This window comes from Mus caroli, chromosome 12 (genome assembly GCF_900094665.2).
Source record: "Mus caroli chromosome 12, CAROLI_EIJ_v1.1, whole genome shotgun sequence".
Classification (NCBI taxonomy): Eukaryota; Metazoa; Chordata; class Mammalia; order Rodentia; family Muridae; genus Mus; species Mus caroli.
In genome coordinates this window covers 81,917,885-81,930,821 of record NC_034581.1, presented here as the reverse complement: position 1 = coordinate 81,930,821, position 12,937 = coordinate 81,917,885, and the positions used below count along the sequence as shown (strand labels likewise).

Genomic DNA, 12,937 nt, shown 5'->3' with positions numbered 1-12,937 from the left:
TCACAAACATCCATAAATACATCTGACACCTCCTTCTGGCACATCTGAAGACAGTTACAGTGTAATTAGATATAACAAATCCTATCAGAGCGAGCAGAGGTCCTGAATTAAAATCCCAGCAACCACATGATGGCTCAAAATGATCACTACAACTACAGTGTACTCATATACATAAAATAAATGAATTAATTAATCTTAAAAAAAAAAAAGGAGCCAGTGATGGCACACTCCTTTAATCCCAGCAATCAGGAGGCAGAGGCAGGCAGATTTCTGAGTTCGAGGTCAGCCTGGTCTACAAAGTGATTTCTAGTCCAACCAGGGCTATACAGAGAAACCCTGTCTCAAAAAACCAAAAAGAAAAAGAAAAGGAAAGGAAAGGAAAGGAAAGGAAAGGAAAGAAAAGAAAAGAAAAGAAAAGAAAAGAAAAGAAAGGGGGTGGGAGATGGCTATGTTTTCTTACAGTCTAGGCTCATTTTCCACAAAGGCATACCATATAGGACAATGGTTATATAGAGATCAGCAATTTTACTTACAACACAATTAACAGGGTAGATCTGTAAAGCTGATTTGCTGTCACAGAGGGGAAAGGCTCTTGCTGCCATGCTTGACTACACGAGTATTCTCAGATAGATGGAGAAAACAGAATCTCTCAGGTTGTTCTCTGACCTTCACAAGGTCAAACAAACAACTTTTACACACACACACTCACACAAAAAAAAAAAACACCCACACACTCATACACTACATGTAACAAATTTTATTTTATACTTTTATTATATATATAAAGGTTTTTTCTGTGTATGTCCATCTGTAACCACATGCATGCTTGGTGACCAAGGAGGCTAAAAGAGGGCATTGGACCCTCTGGGTACTAGAGTAGCACAGGCCTGTCTGCCACCATGTGGGTGGTGGGAATTATTGCTCTTAACTGGTCTCTTAAACCCAAAAATATATTATTTTTAAATGACTTACCACAAACAATGCTTTCCTTTAATTATGTGGTATGTGGGTTTGGTACCCCTGTGCTAGATTTTCATGAGTCACCTGTGTTTCAGCCCCTCCTCCCCAGCAACTTACAAAACATACAAAGAACAAACCAAAACTTCAGAAGACCTAAATTCTCTATGTCTCCGTTTTAAACCCTGGATTCTTGAAGTTCTGAGGAAGTTGCAGTGAGCTGACCAGGGCTGAGGAGGAGGTTGGTCACTCCGTGCAGTACTCACTGCTCAAGCAAGAAGACTTGAATTCGATGCAATTCATTTCTGTAAAACTGATGGATGTATTATAAACAAACCCCAACAGCATAGCTTCAGTGAGCTTTTATCAGTTCACTAGCATTGGTTCTTGGAAAAGCAGGTTTGACCAACACAGGACACCCAGAACAACAAACACCACATGTGCTAGAGTTGTAAGTTGTAAGTGTTGGCTGGTGGGTCCAAAAATATCCACAAACAGGGAAAGACTGGATTCTCTGCCTGCAAAGATGCAGCCAACAGCAACTTTTGTGGTCTGAATATGCTTGGCCAGGGTTTTATAGTATTTGGAGTTCTGGCCTTCTTAGAGTAGATGTGTCACCATAGGCATGGACTTTTTATGATTCTCATTCTAGCTGCCTGGAAGTCAGTATTCTGCTAGCAGCTTTCAGATGAAGATATAAAACTGTCAGCTCTTCCTGCACTTTGCATGCCTGGATGCTACTATGTTCCTCTCCTTAATAATAATGCACTGAACCTCTGAATGTTGAAGCCAGTCCCAATGAAATGTTATCCTTATAGAAGTTGCCCTGATTGTGGTGTTTGCTCATGGCAGTCAAACCCTAGCCAAGTCAGAAGTTGGTACCGGGGAATGGGGTATTGCTGTGACAGGTCTGAAAATGCTTCTCTTTGGGAGAATGTAGATTTGGGGACTTTGGATTTGGAAAGCAGTGGAATGCTTCAAGTGGAGCTTACTGGGCTATCTTAGTAAGAATATAGAAGACTCTGTTACTGAGAGTGATCTGAAATGTGCAGTCCTGGCCCAAGAGATTTCAGTGGAGAAAAACTTCAGTATGTGGCCTAGAGACTGTTTTTTGTAGTATTTTGGTGAACAGAATGGCTACTCTTTATCCTAGTCTGAAAAACCAGAATGAGACTAAGACTCAGAAACTCAGATTAATTGCATTGACAAAGGAGGTCTCAGAAATGCTTATCATAGACTTTGTTCTCTGCTTACATCTCATGAAGAACATTTAGAATATGCATAACTAGCTTAGAAACGAAAAGTACAAAATAAAATATATAGTATTAAGGGGGGGGCACCAGGAAGTGAAATGGAACTGAATCTTGAGTTCATGGATATTAAATTGAATTAAGGGAGTTGTGACCTTGTAGCAAAATGTGATACATTGAAATTTAGATCCAGTGTAGTGGTGCATTGCTTTAATCCCAGGAGATAAAGCCAAGCAGATCTCTGAGGTCAAGGTCAGCCAGAGACGGTCAAGTTTTGGGTGAAGAAAAGCTTAAATCCAGGCATCTTAGTACACACCTTTAATCCCAGGAGAAAAAGCCAAGCAAATCTCTGAGGTCAAGGTCAGCCAGAGACAGAGTCAGTTCTAGGTGAAGAAAAGCTTAAATCCAGGCATGGTGGTACACACCTTTAATCCCAGGAGACAGGCATCCAGATCTCTGAGTCAAGGTCAATCTCCAGGCCAAGATCCAGGACAGGCAAGCTTAGGCAGTGAAGGAGTTGGAAAAGAGGAAACAAAAAAGAAAAAAAAAGAGGAAAAGAGGGAAAAAAGGAAAAAAGAGGGAAAAAAGAGGATAAAAAAGGAAAAAAGAGGAAAANAAAAAAAAAAAAAAAGGTCATATTGTAAGAGAACAAAGGGACAGTGTTTCAGCCCCTGCAAGCAGCAGAACTTGTCAGCTTTGGTCATGTGGCTCTGACTCTATAGCCAAGAATAGGAGACTACTGAGACAATTGGTGCTGGTTAGCTGGAGTCAGGAAATTAGTAGTGATTATGAAGAGACCAGCATTGCTAAGGTGAAATCTTCAGGGAAATGTTTTCTGAGAACACAAGGAACCTGTGATCCAGAGACAGGCAAGGTTGTGTGAACCTCCTGCTGCAGCTGGACTTGGTAATGTGTTAGAGTCACCCAGGTGGTACTGGTTTTGAGAGAAAAAAAAAGGTCATAAAAGGACTGTCCTCTGGGAGCTTGACTTAAGTGATCCCACTCTCTGGTCTGACGAAAGTTCAAGCGTGGATATCCCCAAGATGTCTGAGGGGAAGCACTTAGTAAATTTCAATCTGTAGGAAAAAAAGGAGGAAAGTGAAGGTGGGTGGGTGGGGATCAGCAGCTATTCAGCCAAAGTGTCTGGGGCTAAGTACCAGAAAGCAGTGAGGATGTGGCAGAGTTCTTGCAGATTACAGACACACCTTGACTTTATACAAGCTATGAGCTGAGCAATAGATCACCAATTTTCTGAAAGACACTAGAGACAAAGGGTACAGCTAAGTGCCCCTTCTTCTTCTTCTTCTTCTATTGGATATTTTCTTTATTTACACTTCTTTTCTTTCTTTCTTTCTTTCTTTTTTTTTGGTTTTTTTTGTTTGTTTGTTTGTTGTTTTTGGGTTTTTTTGGTTTTTCAAGACAGGGTTTCTATGTGTAGCCCTAGCTGTCCTGGACTCACTTTGTAGACCAGGCTGGCCTTGAACTCAGAAATCCGCCTGCCTGTGCCTCCCAATTGCCTTTATTTACATTTCAACTGTTATCCCCATTCTGTTTTTGGGTTTCTACTCCAAAAAAAAAAAACTGCCCGCCCCTATAATCTGCCCCTTCCCCCCCCCAACTCACTCACTCCTGCTTCCTGCCCCTGGCATTCCCCCACACTAGGGTATACAACCTTCTTAGGACAAAGGGCCTCTCCTCCCATTGATATCTGTCTAAGCCATCCTTTGCTGCATATGCAGCTAGAGCCAGGAGTCCTACCAATGTGTGTTCTTTGGTTGGTGGTTTAATCCCTGGGAGCTCTGGGAATACTGGCTAGTTCATATGTGTTCCTCCTATGGGGCTGCAAACCTCTTCAGCTCCTTGGGTCCTTTCTCTAGCTCCTTCATTGTGGATCTTATTCTCAGTCCAATGGATGTCTGTGAGCATCCACCTCTGTATTTGTGAGGCACTGACAGATCCTCTCAGGAGAGAGCTTGTAAGGTGGAAAATTTAACTTTGACCCCCTAGACCAAGTTGGAGCCAAGAAAGAAAAATAGTTGGGCTCTGAAACAGCCTGTTCCAAAAACTGACTGACCACAGAACACATAATTACACAAGCCTGTTCAGTGACCTTGTTCCAGGACCTGGCTGACCACAAAAGTTGGATTAAAATCTTGAGAACAATCTTGAGAATCAGGGAGTTTCCCCTTGTGATTTTTAGTTCCACCTTGTGATTTTTCACTGGTATTTTCAAATAACACACTCCCTACCCTCTTGAGTTATGGTTTTTCCTTTGAATACCCACTTTCCCAGCCTCTCTGGGTCGAACTCCTCTACCCCTGCATTGGATACAAGTAGGCCCCAGCGCACTGGTTCCTGTCAATAAACCTCGTGTGATTGCAGCAAGAACGATCTTCCATGAGTTACTTGGGGGTCACGTCATCCCGAGACTTGAGTGAGGGTCTCCCCTCATCGGGGGTCTTTCAAGCTATATCAGGTCACTGGCAACAAGAACTTGTTGGCATCCACAACAGTGTCTGGGATTGGTGATTGTAAATGGGGTGGATCCCCTAGTGAGTCAGTCCCTAGATGGTCATTTCTTCAGTCTCTACTTCATGCTCTGTCTCTGTAACTCCTTCCATGGGTGTTTTGTTCCCACCTTCAAAGATGGATAGAAGTATCCACACTTTGGTCTTCCTTCTTCTTGAGTTTCATGTGCTTTGTGAATTGTATCTTGGGTATTCAGAGCTTCTGGGATTCTGGACTAATATCCACTTATCAGTGAGTGCATATCATATGTGTTATTTTGTGATGGGGTACCTCACTCAGGATGATATACTCCAGATTCATCTATTTGCCTATGAATTTTATAAATTCATTGTTTTAATAGCTGAGTAGTATTCCATTGTGTAAATGTACCACATTTTCTGTATCCATTCCTCTGTTTAGGGACATATGACTTCATTCCAGCTTCTGGCTATTATAAATAAGGCTCTTATGAGCATATTGAAGCATGTGTCCTTATTACATGTTGGAGCTACGTCTAATTATATGCCCAGGAGTGTTATTTTCTTACCCCTCCTTGTAACTTGTGAAAATTAGAAATGCCAGGGATGTTCCTTACTGGCTTTTTGTTTTCCAAATGCTTCACTGCCTAAATTTGGCTATCCTAGATCTTGCTCTGTAGATTGGCCTTGATCACAGAGATCAGCATGCCTGTCTCCTGGGATTAAAGGTGTGTACCAAGGTCCTACTCCCTTAATCCGTTATCTCCTAGAACACAGGATTTTGCTCCATTTCACTTCCTGGTACCCCTTTAATACTCGAACCATATAATTTATATTTTTCCTTTCTAAGCTTGCTATGCTTTTTCAAACTTCTCTTCATAAGACTTAACCAGAGAACAAAGTCTCTGATGAGCTTTTTGGAAATTTCCTTTGTCAGTGCAATTAATCTGAGTCTCTTCACCTCAGCCTCAGACAGACTTTTCAGGCAAGGGCAAAAATTAGCCACATTCTTCACCAAAATACCACAAAAACAGTCTTTATGCCACATTCTGAAAATTCTTCTCCTTTGAAATCTCTTGGGCCAGGTCAACACACTTCAAATTACTCCCAGCAACAAAGTCTTCCATATTCCTACTAAGGTGACCCATTAAGCCCCATTTAAAGCATTCCACTGCTTTCCAAATCCAAAGTCCCAAAATCCACATTCTTTCAAATAAAAGCATGGTCAGGCTTATCACAGCAATACCCCAGTCCCTGGTACCAACTTCTGTCTTAGTCAGGGTTTTACTGCTATGAACAGACACCATGACCAAGGCAAGTCTCATAAAAACAACATTTAATTGGGGCTGGCTTACAGGTGCAGAGGTTCAGTCCATTATCATCAAGGTGGGTTCATGGCAGTATCCAGACAGGCATGGTGCAGGCAGAGCTGAGAGTTCTATGTCTTCATCCAAAGGCTGCTAGTGGAAGATTGCAACTGGGTTGAGGGTCTTAAGCTCACACCCACAGTGACACATCCTCTCCAACCAGGTCACACCTATTCCAACAAGGCCACACCTCCAAATGGTGCCACTCCCAGGTCCAAGAGTATACAATCCATCACACTATCCAAGCTTTAGGTTGAGATTCTTGGCTCTGGAGTGAAACAGCTCAGCTTTCTGCTTCTCCTGATGGCCCAGGCCTTCTCTGGTACTCTTCTCCATCACTTCCTAGAGTCCTAGAACTCCTTATGCAACTTCAGCTCCTTCAGATTGTCAAACCTCTTTAGCTGTTTGGATGTTATCTCTGAGAGGGCTCACACCTTCCTCTCTTGCTCCTCCTGCCACTTGTCAGGCCCTGTGTTCCTCTCATTCTGGATGCCAATTCGAACATTCAATGCAAATTTCTGCTTTGATTGTCGGAGAGGACTGAAGCACAATAGNTTCTTTGAAAGAGGCCTCATGTGTTCTCTGGGTTCCATTTGGAGTTGAGATTAAATGGGATTGTGGGATATTCCTGAGAGGAGACCTGTGTAGTGAAGACTGGGGCAAGCCTGAAGCAGATCCAGAGATTGGAGAATTATCAGAGGAAGGAACATTCTCTTGCATGTGGAGTGAGGTGTTGTTTGGATGTGATCTCACACCCATCCAGAGTATGAAGATAGTTTGGGAAGAGACCTGCATTCTTCCAAACCATCCTGGTAACCCAGCAGTCACTTGAGGTCATAGTGCAGGTGGCCTCTACTGGAATTGTTGAGAGCCCTCAGGGTTTCCCAGCAAAGATTATCTGACTGCCTTGACCTTTTATTATTATATTATTATTATTATTTATTATGATTAAGCATACTGTAGCTGTCTTCAGACACTCCAGAGGAAGGCATCAGATCTCATTACATATGGTTGTGAGCTANGATGTGGTTGCTGGGATTTGAACTCAGGAACTTCAGAAGAGCAGTCAGTGCTCTGAACCACTGAGCCATCTCACCAGCCCTGTCTTGACCTTTTAACAAATAAAAATTTAAATAAGTTTTCCTTTGAAATCTATTTTGGAAAGATTTTTTTTTTTGGCTTTGTGGGTACTTTGACATCATACATTTATTTGTGTTATTAAAAACTTATTTACAGAAGGTAGACTAAGGGACAAAGTACTCAAGGAAACCTCCTGTGGGTACTTGTCTGTCTTAGGCAAGGAAGCTCCCTTAGTCCTTGCAGCTCCCTGTATACCCACTATGTGGATAGCCCCTGCATACCCATTATATGTATAGCCCCTGCATACCCACTATGTGGATAGCCCCTGAATGCCCACTATGTGGATAGCCCCTGCATACCCACTATGTGGATAGCCCCTGCATAGCCATTATGTGTATAGCCCCTGAATACCCACTATGTGGATAGCCCCTGAATACCCACTATCTGGATAGCCCCTGAATGCCCACTATGTGGATATCCCATGGAACCTACTCTGCCCATGGACTTGCAGCCCCTCCAAGTGGCTTGAGGGAACATTTGGACTGGGTTCCCACAGTACCCTGACTGTCACACCTCAGCTATCCTGCAAGGGTCTAACTCCAGCCAGTCTACTCTGCCCACAGATAACTGCCTAGAGGCTGCTGATCAAGACAAGGTCACCTATTCAATGAGTGCCACAAAACTTGTTTCCTAGCCGGGCGTGGTGACGCACGCCTTTAATCCCAGCACTCGGGAGGCAGAGGCAGGCGGATTTCTGAGTTCGAGGCCAGCCTGGTCTACAAAGGGAGTGCCAGGACAGCCAGGNAAAAAAAAAAAAAAAACTTGTTTCCTGACATGGGGACAGAGTGGCTTTGATGGTCAGATCCTTTCTCAGGACACCTGGTGGCAGGGGCTTCCAGTCTCCACCCTGGAACTTGTCTGAGTAACTGAGATCATAACAAGCAAAAAAGAATGAAGGCATGCCATCAGCCTGCACCAGGGACAACAGCAAGGTGCCTGCAGGCAAGGCCTGGAAGGCACAGCCTACCCAGAGCTTGGGGCTGCCTCACAAATTTCCCATATCTGGGTAGCATGGGCCCACCCACAGGGTGACAGTTGCTTTTGGCAAGGGAATCATTTGCATTTTTCTTGACCCTGGCCACTGGGACAGGGTCCACATAGGCATGCATCAGATCCTGTCTGGCCCCAAAGAACCACACACTATGAAATCTAAAGTTTATACAAACATTTATTTACTTCTGTTCCTACTCACAAAGGGAGGCAGTAGCCCACAGGATGACAACCCAGAGTCCCAGGAAGGCCAGGCCAAGGGGCTGCTTGGCTCTGAGATTGGAGAGACCTGACGGGCTGAGGTGAGTTCTGGAACCTATCTGTCTTAGTCAGGGTTTCTATTCCTGCACAAACATTATGACCAAGAAGCAATTAGAGAGGAAAGGATTTATTGAGCTTACACTTTCCACATTGCTGTTGATCACCAAAGATGTCAGAACTGGAACTCAAGGTCAGGAAGCAGGAGCTGATGCAGAGGCCATGGAGGGATGTTCTTTACTGGCTTGCTTCCCCTGGCTTATAGAACCTAAGACTGCCAGTCCAGGAATGGTACCACCCACAAGAGGCCCTTCCCCCTTGATCATTAATTGAGAAAATGCCCCACAGCTGGATCTCATGGAAGCATTTCCCCAACTGAAGCTCCTTTCTCTGTGATCACTCCAGCTGTGTCAAGTTGACACAAAACCAGCCAGTACACTATCCTACAACCAGGGCAAACATCCAGGCCCATGGGACTGACTATGAGGGGTTCGGCCCCTGGATCCCAGCAGCACCAGAATTCGACCCCTCAAATGAGGAGGAGGTATGCAAGTCAGCAGGTTTAAATTAAAAATTAATAAAAAATAACAGTAAAAAGTAAAAAGAGACAACATCTGTGTCAAACCATGAGGGCTTGTCCTGTTGCCTGCCTTATATATAAAGGAGCAGAAGCCAGAGCCCACTGTCTGGAGCAGTGGGCTGGGATAAAAGTAGAGGCACCTAAATGGGGCACAGAGGCTAGGCCAGCTCTGCCCTGGACTGCAGCAGCCTCCATGGGACAGGGCTGGGGGAGGAGGTAGTGACATGTTGGATGGGTTTGGAGTTCAACTGAGGGTTGGTCTCAGCCCCACCTCTGGGTCCTCACTGCAGACCTGAAGTGAAAGCTCTGGAGGCACATGGTCAGCTGTCACTTTTTATTAAACAGTTTGAAAAGAGGCCAAGGGCATCAGGGATCAGGGCTGAGGGCAGAAAGGGTTGGAAGAAGGGGAATGGTATGATACTGTTGAGTGGGAGTCCTGGCTTGGTTTTGGCATCTTCTCGGATCTTCCAGATGACAAGCTGCATACAGGCACTGGCATCCTCACTGGAGCTGTTCCCATCCACATTGTCTTTGATGATCTGTCTGAGGTTCTGCTGGAAGCGCGTATAGGGCAGGCCCAATCAATGTGGGAACAGTACCGATGTGTCTACTGTTGTGCCGTGGATGACCTTGAGAACCAGCAGGTCACTCTCCAGGCTGTGTCCAATGAGGATGGTGTCTACACTGAACATACTCAGCAAGACAGCCTGCACATCTCGCAGCTTGATGCTCGTGTCCACAAGGTTGGCCTCTGTCATCCCTGAGAACCTAGTGTTGTAATCGACAACTTCATTGTCAGGCTTGACAAAGGTATCATACATGACCTGCAGGTCTGTGTCCACGACTGTGACTCGGGTCACCTCCAGGCCATATGTAGTGTAGGACATCTCACAGTCGAGAGCAAAGCGCCCGCATGGGCATCTTTGGGCAGCTCCTTCTGGAAGGTGCACACAAAACCCTCCAGGTTCTCTGTCCGGCCATCGCGCACATGTTGCTTGGCGACCTGACAGCCTACAGAGCCAACCAAAGCTGAGCAGCACACATATCCCAGCCCTCTTGGAACCTGTGAGAGCAGCAGGCAGTTGGGGGTTGGGTACATGAGCAATCCTTTGCTTCTCCCCCAGGACTGAGATGTGCACATAGGAAGGCCCCTCAGTTTGCCCTGGGGCGGCCTGTAGCCAACTGGCCAACTCCCTCAGTGCTTACTCTGCTCGCAGGTGCCACACCTCCTGAGCAACTGGGGGCTGCGCTGTGGGAGCCACCGGTGTCTTCTTTGGGGCCTCTGAGCATTTGCCTGGCTTGCAAAGGTGTGAGACCCTCCTCTTCTGCCCTGGGAACGAAGTGGTCAGGCCCATATGCATCTTCTCCTCAGCCTTCTCCTTGGGTGGCTGCTGGGCCAGCCGGTCCTTGTCCTCCATCTTCACGCTGGTGGACTCGGTGAAGATCCGCAGGCACTCCTCCATAGGGTCCACATGGAAGTCCACCTCCTTCTCCAGAGCCGTGTAGTCCACATCCTCCTCTGCAAACTGGCTGGCTCCTGAGGATGGCGAGGAAGAGGACAATGTGGGTTGCAGGGGGCACAGGTGGCACGGCCTTGAGACAATTGGGAACCTTCATTTCATCCAGCCTTAGACTGGAGATGGAGTCTGATTCCGAGTCTGAGCTCATGCTGGGCAGGGTCGGGGGCCAGACAGAGGGTGCTCCCACTCCCAGTCCTGAGTGCTCCTCCTTGATCTCAGCCCCAAATAGCTCTACATGGCTCAGGCTACATTTCTTGAGCTTATGGGTGTCCTGGGGGACTCCTTCATCCAGGGAACAGGTCTTGTGTTCCACCAATTTTCCCAAAGGCATCTTCTTTGCACTGCCACCTTTCCAGGCCACCAGGACCAGGCCTAGAGTCCTGGGGCCCTGTGTTGGAAGACCTAAGCCCTTTCTCTAAGATGGCCACTGTGATCACAGAGGATGGCTTTTTCTTGGTTCCTTCATGCCCCTGGGCCTTGCCCCTGCGGCTGCTAGCGGGTAGCTTCTTGTCTGCACAAACCTTTTCCTTCCCTCTGGGCCTGGCTGGGTCTTTCTTTCTTTCTTTCTTTCTTTTTTCTTTCTTGCAGACCTTGTCCTTGTGGCAGAGGCTGACTGGGGTCCCACTTTTCTTCTTTTTGGCTTTACTCTCCTTGGGAACCCCAGCATCTTGAGAGGCCATGGCTGGGGAACTGGTCTGGACCACGGACACTGTGTCTGGTGCTTTGGGATGCTGACGGAGCCTTGGGTTTGCTAACATCACCCTTTGGGGGGCGGGCCACATCATCTTCTGAGTGTGAAAACCTGGCCTCACAACCACGGAAGGGGTCACAGGGCTTCTTGAGGGCAGGTGTGTATGGCTCAGCATCCCTGGAGCCCCGTGGCCGCTTGGTGACCCTCTCATTTCTAGCACTGGCCCTGCCAAGGTGGGGGACTGAATAGTTGAACAGTGGGTCATACTCTAGATCTGTCAAAGGTTTTGAACTATCATCCACCACGTACTTGCCACCTGTCATAGGGTGGCCAGAGCAGCTCAGCTGGCCCATAGACTTGGGAATATTCTCCAGGGCACCAGCCCCTTGTTCAGCTCTGCCCTTACCCATGTCTAAAGGGGCCAGAGAGTACTTGTGCCCTGGCTCAGCAGGGACAGCCAGTGGGGTGGGCTGGTAGGCAGTGTCCAGGCTCAGCAGGCTACCTGACTTATAAGTTAGGGCCAATGAGAAGGTGTCATCTTCATCCATGCTTGTGGCCAGGGCTGAAGGCCCAGCACTGTGCCCCCGTGCAGTCTCAAGGAGCTCCTGGTAGCGCCTCTGCTCCAGCTCCACCTCGCCACGCATAGCCTCGATGGCCTGGTTGACCAGCTCCAGCTCCAGCTTGCCACCACCCTGACCCACAGCACCATTCTTCACAGGAGGCTGTGTCAGCCCTGGGTTGTAAGGGTCATAAGCAAGTCCTGCTGCGAGAGATGCTGCGACACCACTACTGAGAGCCCCGGAATCCTGAGCTCTGCGATGATGGAAGTGGCTGTAGGAATACTGACAAGGCTTCCCTGTAGCTCTTTCAGAGTATGGGCGGTCGATGGAGGGGAAATAGTCAGTAGATCCTAGCATGCTCTGTTCCACAGCGAGGCCCCGGTCTGAAGACACCGAGGACCCCTGAACTGCTCCTCTCACTCGCCCTGGAGGCTTCTGCTGGTGCTTTTTGGACCTTGTCGCCGCCGCCTTGCCCTGAGAGCTGGAAATAATTTTTTATCAAAATTTCTGCACACAATATTGGATTGTATAGCTTAATAAAAATTTCATCTTATCATTCCGAGGGATGTTGTTTTATATATATATATAAAAGAGTAGTCTAAGATTTCATAAAACACTTAATAGACTCAGATGCCATTTGCATTTTTTTTTTTTTAGTTTTTGGTTTTTCGAGACAGGGTTTCTCTGTTTAGCCCAGCCAGAGAACTCACTTTGTAGACCAGGCTGGCCTCGAACTCAGAAATCCGCCTGCCTCTGCCTCCCGAGTGCTGGAATTAAAGGCCTGCGCCACGACGCCGGGCGGCCATTTGCATATTTTAAAGAAGTTTAGAGTACTGAAGATTATCAGGTTACTTGTGTTTATCACGCCTTTAATATATCACTAGAGCACACACAAATATGCACTGCTGCAGTCTGAATGGACATGGTTGAAAATACGATAAAAACAACTTAAGGGCTAGAGAGATTGCTCAGTACTTGAAAGCACTGACTTTTCTTCAGAGGTCTTGAGTTCAATTCCCAGCAACCACATGGTGGCTCACAACCATTTGCAGTGGGTTCCGATGCAATCTTCTTGTTGGTATGTGTGAAGACAGCTAGGGTATGCCCATAAACGTTAATAACTCTTACCAAAATGCTT

The 12,937-nt window shown here is 46.5% G+C and overlaps 1 pseudogene; it reads right to left on the bottom strand.

Moving 5' to 3' along the window:
* Positions 1-9,348: 9,348 nt before the first annotated feature.
* On the bottom strand, positions 9,349-12,207 carry LOC110306562 (annotated as a pseudogene).
* Between the last annotated feature and the right edge of the window lie 730 nt (positions 12,208-12,937).